We start from the raw sequence: 7,019 nt of genomic DNA on the forward strand, positions 1-7,019 counted from the left end.
GCACCAGGCAGTGAAGTGGAGGTGGCAGGAGATCTCTGCCTCTCAATTCAGGAGGAAGAAACCATGTAAGGCGGTGCTCTTTGTGCTCATGAAAAGCAATTTCCACACGGGAGGCAGGCCCGCTGAAGCAGCCCTGGAGGATGCGGTTTAACCCGCAAAGGCGATCGCAGATGGGTACCCGGGCGAGGTGCAGCGCAGGAACTTTGCACCGGAAGAGCTTGCTGCTGATCCGGCCGCGAGATGCGCACGCAGAGGGTCCGGCGTGTGTGGAGCGCGACTGCCCGTGGAAGAAGTTGGACAGCTTCTTGCTTCTGTCGGGTCAGACCCGGCTGGACCGGAGGAAGTGCGGTGGGTCAGGGTTCACAGATGCAGACCAGGACCTGGACGTGGTGACCCCAGTGGCCCCTGCCACCCCTTCCTGCTGCCGCCGTGGGTCCCGTGGGGCAGCTGCATGCAAAGGCCCGGCCCCATCCATCCTGCAGAGGTGAAGAAAGGCCTCCCTGCTCCGCGACCCCACAAATCGAGGACAGACTTGCAAACCTTTCTGATGAGTTCTGTGGCCGATTGTGTTTGCAATTACAGAGAAGGGAGCCCAGCTCTGTACACTGCAGTTGCTTCATCTCTACACCTCTTGGCAGCCTCCACTGAGTGGTTACCACATTCGTCCACTGTTGTCCACCAGAAATGTTTCAGTGTCTCCAGGGCAGCTGTTGTAATAGACCCTGACGTCCGTTCATCATATCTCCATTCTGAAGAGGTCAGTTGCCAGGAATACCATGACATGGCACCTTGTTTACAGAGGTACAGACTTTGAAGAACCTCCATAGCCTAGAGGTTGAGAGATAGGCAACATGACTGCTGATTTACTGATGAACAAGAGCATCTATCTTTTCAGGTGTCTTGTCAATCTTTAAGCTCTTCGCAGACAGGAGGAGGTCATGTCGCGCCAGCTGACAAGCCTGAGGAAGCCCCCGACTCTGATCTTCATTCTTAACTTATATGTTGTCTCCCCATGGGGTACAATGGTGGCTTCTATGTGAGTTTAGCGACTGGATGAGCTGAAGAAACTGTAGCGGGCAAAACTAGATCTCTTGGTCTCTGGAAAAAGACATGTCTTCTTTTGCTGATTGCTTATGTAAGTAGACATGATTGAGTAGGTGAAGAGAAAATTCTATGATAACCTCTAAGAACCAGCAGGCGGAGGCTACGGGGTGCTGCTCTGTTGGCTGGAGTCACCAATACTCCAGGCATATCCCAGGTGTGTGAAATAGGTGAAGGGGGTCAAAAGTACAAACTAACAGTTTGTAAGTCATGAGGATGTAATGTACAGCATGATGTTTGTCTTATATATTATATGCAGGGTTTTTAGTTATACTTAGTGGGAGGAATAGGGAAAAATACAGCTAAGCTCCTGGAAGTGGGAGCTGCTTTCCTTTTTATATGGATAAATTGTATTTTTACTTATTATTATTTTTTTAAGATGTATTTATTTGTTTTAGAGAGAGAGGCGCGCACCTGCTTGTGTGCGCCCACCCGTAGGAGGAGGGGCAGAGGGAGAGACTCTTCAAGAGGACACCCCTGAGCAGGCAGACAGTTGGGGCTCCATCTCACATGAGGTCATGATCTCAGCCAAAACCAAGAGTTGGAAGCTTAATCGGGGCGCCTGGGTGGCTCAGTTGGTTAAGCGACTGCCTTCGGCTCAGGTCATGATCCTGGAGTTCTGGGATCGAGTCCCGCATCGGGCTCACTGCTCGGCAGGGAGTCTGCTTCTCCCTCTGACCCTCCTCCCTCTCATGCTCTCTGTCTCTCATTCTCTCTGTCTCAAATAAATAAATAAAATCTTTAAAAAAAAAAAAAAAAGAGTTGGAAGCTTAACCACGGAGCCACCCAGGCGCCCCTCCTTTTACTTATTCTAATGTAGCCTTTAATTATTTTTAACTTTACAAAAAGTATCATGTTCAACCTATTCTTTAGGTACTTTTTTTCACATTACTACTGTATTGATAGGAGTTATCCTTATGGCAACAAGTCCCTGTGTAGTTAATTAGTTCTGCCTGCTATGTATATATAGCATGGTTCATTCATCCAAGTTACTGTGGATAGATACTTGTGATGTTTTCAGATTTTTGCTATTGTGAACGGCGCTGGTATGAACAGTGTTTTACGCATATCCTGTCCTGCACGTGCTAGAATTTCTTTTGATATATACCTAGGAGTGGAATGAATTGCTAGGCTACAGGCTATGTAAATCTTCAACTATAGAATATAATGCTAAATTCTTTAACAAAGTGGTTGCACTAATTTACATCCCCGCCAGCAGTGTGTTACAGATACAACAGATCTTTACTGAGGTGAAGTCTGAAAACTCTCCCAGGCAGTAAGCTGCTGGGTGATTGTGGGGCTCCCCTCAAATTTCCTGTCTCTCTGGCATCACTTACTGTCAATTGTTGTGTAATGACCAATATCTCAAAACTACTGTTCCGTTTATTTTGGCTTTTTTTTTTTTTAGTTGTTTCTGGCAGATGAGTCAATCTGGTCCCTGATTCTGTCTTGTTTGGAAGTAGAAGTCTTTTAAAATCATTTTAACTCCTATTTTTCCTGAAATAATTGTCTCTTTTTATTTATAAAATCATCTGTGTTTCTTCTCTACTTATCTTGATTAATTTTGCCAAAGTTTATTTTGTTAGTTTTTCCAAATAGTCATATTTTGGCATTTTATCTTTGTTAGTCTTCTCTATTCTTTGTTTTCTTATCTCTTATCTTGTGTTTTCCTTAGTTTTATCCTGTTTTTCCTTTTCCCATCTCTTAAGATGGACAATTAATTCATTAATTTTGAAGCTTTCAATTTTTTCCCTCAATAGTCCTGTTTAAGGCTATAAATTTCCCTCCAATCAATGCTTTTCTTGCATCACATAAATTTTTATATATATTTAAAAAATATTAAATCAGTTCTCTCATTGAACACCACATCAAAAACTAATGATGTACTATATGTTGTTAATTGAACTTAATAAAAAAATAATTAAAAAGTAGACTTATCATGGATAGAACTAGACAGTATTATGCTGAGTGAATTCAGTCAATCAGAGAAAGACAAATACCATATTTCACTCATATGTGGAATTTAAGAAACAATATGATGAACATAGCAGAAAGAAAAAGAGACAAAACAGAAAACAGACTCTTAACTATAGAGAACAAACTGATGGTTATCAGAGGGAGGTGGTTGGGGGGATGGGTTAAATAGGGGATGGGGATTAAGGAGAGCACTTGTGATGAGTACTGGGTGTTGTATATAAGTGATGAATCACCAAATCCTACACCATAAACTAATATTACACTGTATGTTACCTAAATAGATTTTAATAAAAACTTGGAAGAAAAAAAAAAAGATGAAAAAAATAAAAAAAACCTCTATTCAATAAAATGTGTTTGAGATTATTCTGCTAAAAAAAGATAATAAATAAAATAAAATAAAATAAATTTTTTTAAATCAGTTCTAGATATTTTAAAATTTCCATTATGACCTTATTTTAATCCATGAGCCATTTATTAGGGTTTTGAAAAATAAATTTTGAATAAGTGAGAATTAAAAATTTATATTTATAGTATTAATGTCTAATTTAATTGCATACTTTTTTGGGTAAGATTGTTGAGGCTTTATGGCCTAATTCATGATAAATTTTTATAGTCATCTGTACTTGAGAATATTTTTATTCAAAGTGTCAGATGTTCCTTAGGTTACATTTTTTAGTTATGTCATCCAGATCTTGTATATCTTGGCTGTTTTTTTTTTCTCTGTTTGACTTCTCAGTAATTGAGAGAGGTGTGCTAAAATCCCTCACTATGATGCTGGATTTATTACTCTGTCCTTGCAGTTCCTATAAAATTTACTTCATGTACTTTCAGGCAATTTTATTAGTAACCACATATTTAAAACTACTTTATCTTCTTGGATAATTGCATTAAGTAGTGAATTGAATTCTCTATCCTTAATAATATGTTTTACTATGCTATTTATTTTATATATTGTTAGTAATAGCTGTAGCAACTTTGTTTTGGTTATATTTGCTGCATATTTGATTTTCTATCATTTTATTTTTAACTTTTGTGTGTTCTTATGCTTTAGGAATATCTTTTATAAACAGCGTATTTTAGATTTTATAAAATCTAAGCTGTGACTTTATCTCTTAAAATCTAGTTAATATTTATGCTAACTATTAATATATTTGGACCAGTTCAAAATACCTCAACTTATTATTTCTGTGTTTTTTTTCCCTCTATTTCTGTTTATTTTCACCCACTTCATCTCCTTCTCTCCTTTAAATTAATAGCTGTGTCTACTCAAAATGCTCATCTGGGAATTGTTACTTATCCATAATGAGATAAGGACTTCCTGCTAGAATTTATTTATTTATTTATAAAAGATTTTATTTATTTATTTAATTGACAGAGAGAGAGAGAGAGAGAGAGCGTGAGAGGTAACACAAGCAGGGGGAGTGGGAGAGGGAGAAGCCGGCTTCCCGCTGAGCAGGGAGCCCGATGCCAGGCTGGATCCCAGGACCCTGGGATCATGACCTGAGCCAAAGGCAGTCGCTGTAACCAGCTGAGCCACCCAGGCGCCCCTCCTGCTTGAATTTAAAATAAGCATCACTCCCTTCATTGAGAAAGTCTTTATGTAAAAATCATGTTACCTGAACTAAGCAGTGTTTTTAGTGACATGATTGATACACACTTTGGTGCAAGAAACTTGTTAAGAACTGACAAACAGTTTATAGACCAGCAAGCTTGCTGGACCACAGTTTGAGTTCTTCCATACCTTGTGAGAACCTAACTCTCAAAGTACTAAGCTTTTAAATAGGGTTATTATATTTCCTCTTTTATTTTGATAATAGATTTCTTTCTCTCCCTCTCTTTAGTATAGCAACCAACTTTAGCATAGCAACCAAGGTACTTAATCTCTTTTTATTCACATATCACTTGCAGCATCTCGTTTGTCCTTTTATTTATGCATTCTTCCCCCACCCCCCTTGTCATCATGGATTTTTGCATGGTAAATCTTCTGAGGCCTTATATTCCTGAGAATGTGTTTATCAAGCTTTGAGATTTGATTTATATTTGGGCTGGATATACAGTTCTAAATTTAAGTTCTTTTCCTTCAATACTTTTGAAATTCTACTTCCATAGTCTTTAGGGCAGTGTTGCTTCTGAATAATTTGATTCTTATTTCTTTGATGTGATATGCTTTTTCTCTTTTTGTTAACTTTTAGAATTTTTTTCTTTATCTTTCTTATTCTTAAATTTTAATATAATGTGGTGTGGATTTTTCTTTCTTTCTCTTTCTTGTCACTCTACAGACTCTTTCCGTCTTAGGCCTGTTATCTTTAAAAAAAATTGAACATTTATCTGCATTACTTCTTCAAATATTTACCTCTCTTCAAATTTTTTCTCTTTCTGTGATTTGGATTTTAGCACTTCTCTTTCTATTCCTTATGCCTATTGAATTTTTTTTTATTTCTCATTTCTTTACCCTTCTTTTCTGAGCAGTGTTCTTTTTGAAGTGTATCATTTTTATGTTCCTTATTTCAACTATTATAATCTTGTCTTTAAAATATCTGCTTCACTCTTTTAAATAAATTTTTAATCCTATTGATGCATTCTTTCCTTTAAAAAATATTCTGAGAAACAAACAGGGTTTTAGAGTGGAGGGGGGAGGGGGGATTGGTTAGCCCAGTGATGGGTATTAAGGAGGGCACGTACTGCATGGAGCACTGGGTGTTATCCGAAAACAATGGATACTGGATCACCACATCAAAAACTAATGATGTATTGTATGGTGATTAACATAACACAATAAAATTAAAAAAATTAAAAAAAAAGTAACAGCCAAAAAAAAAATTTCAATAAACTGATCTAAAGTTATTGGTGTGTGTATTTTTGCTTCTAATGGAATCTAAAAATCCAGATAGTTGTACTCCTTAAATACCCTATCCTATTGATTTATGGGTCTGTTTTTCCTGGGGTTATTCTGTCAAGCAGAGCATATAGGGGAAGGTCAGACCCCTGCCTCTATCACCTTAAGTAGCTTAGGGGGTGGGAGTGGGGTATATGCATGAGCCCTTGTGTCCAGAGGCTGAGACAGTGAAAAACTGAGTCAATCTCTCCTCACCCTAAAAAAAGAACTTAATGTAGGGCTTTGCTCTTTGCCCCTCAGGAAAGAGCAGCTTTAGGTGGGGGATCTTTCTTAAACATAGCAACTTAACCGGAGTCATTACTTTGCTTTTCACACCATGTCACAGTAGCTCCTGCCATTGATTTTCCTTTGTTTTTGAGATCACTTGGACCAAGTCTGAGTTGCTGTGGGTGTAGGGTGGATATTCTTCATCCCAACAGTACCTTTTCTATTTTATTCTATTTTTCTATCCTCTGTACACTCTACTGGGCCGCCTCTGTGTACCCTGAAGCCAGTCTTTTCCTCTCACATCAGTTCAAAATAGCCCTCTGTCTTCATCTCAGGGATTTCTCATACCTTTCTTGGTGTTTTTGGTTGGTCTTGGGAGAGAGAGTCAAGAACAATCGCCAGTTCACCCTTCCTAGCCTAATAGGATCTGGAAATGGATCCACCTACCCTTTGCTACTATTTTTAGGGACCATGATTTTTTTTTTTCCCAGCACAAAGTAACATATAGTTTTTGTCATGGTTTTATTTTTACAAAAGGTGTTTAGAATATAAATAAAAATGTAGAATGTAAAATATTTTACCCAAACTCTTTGTGTTCTCTTTCCAAACTTTTTGCCACATGCAATCACTTTTTTTTTATGATGCAGGTTTTTTTTTTTTACCATACATTATTTTGAGTGTAGTTATTTTGATTTATTCTTCTTGTTGATTTTTATGGTTCTACAGTATTTTTAACATATTGCATAATATTCTTAAAAATCACATACCAAAATTTACCAAGGCTCTCTTAGGTTTAGGTTATTTTTACTTTTCACTATTAGAGGTGAATATAACATCT

At 37.8% G+C, this 7,019-nt stretch overlaps 1 pseudogene; it reads right to left on the bottom strand.

The window, feature by feature from the left end:
* Nucleotides 1-319: 319 nt before the first annotated feature.
* On the bottom strand, nt 320-1,251 carry LOC110576760 (annotated as a pseudogene).
* Between the last annotated feature and the right edge of the window lie 5,768 nt (nt 1,252-7,019).

The sequence above is a fragment of the Neomonachus schauinslandi genome, chromosome 1 (genome assembly GCF_002201575.2).
Source record: "Neomonachus schauinslandi chromosome 1, ASM220157v2, whole genome shotgun sequence".
Lineage (NCBI taxonomy): Eukaryota > Metazoa > Chordata > Mammalia > Carnivora > Phocidae > Neomonachus > Neomonachus schauinslandi.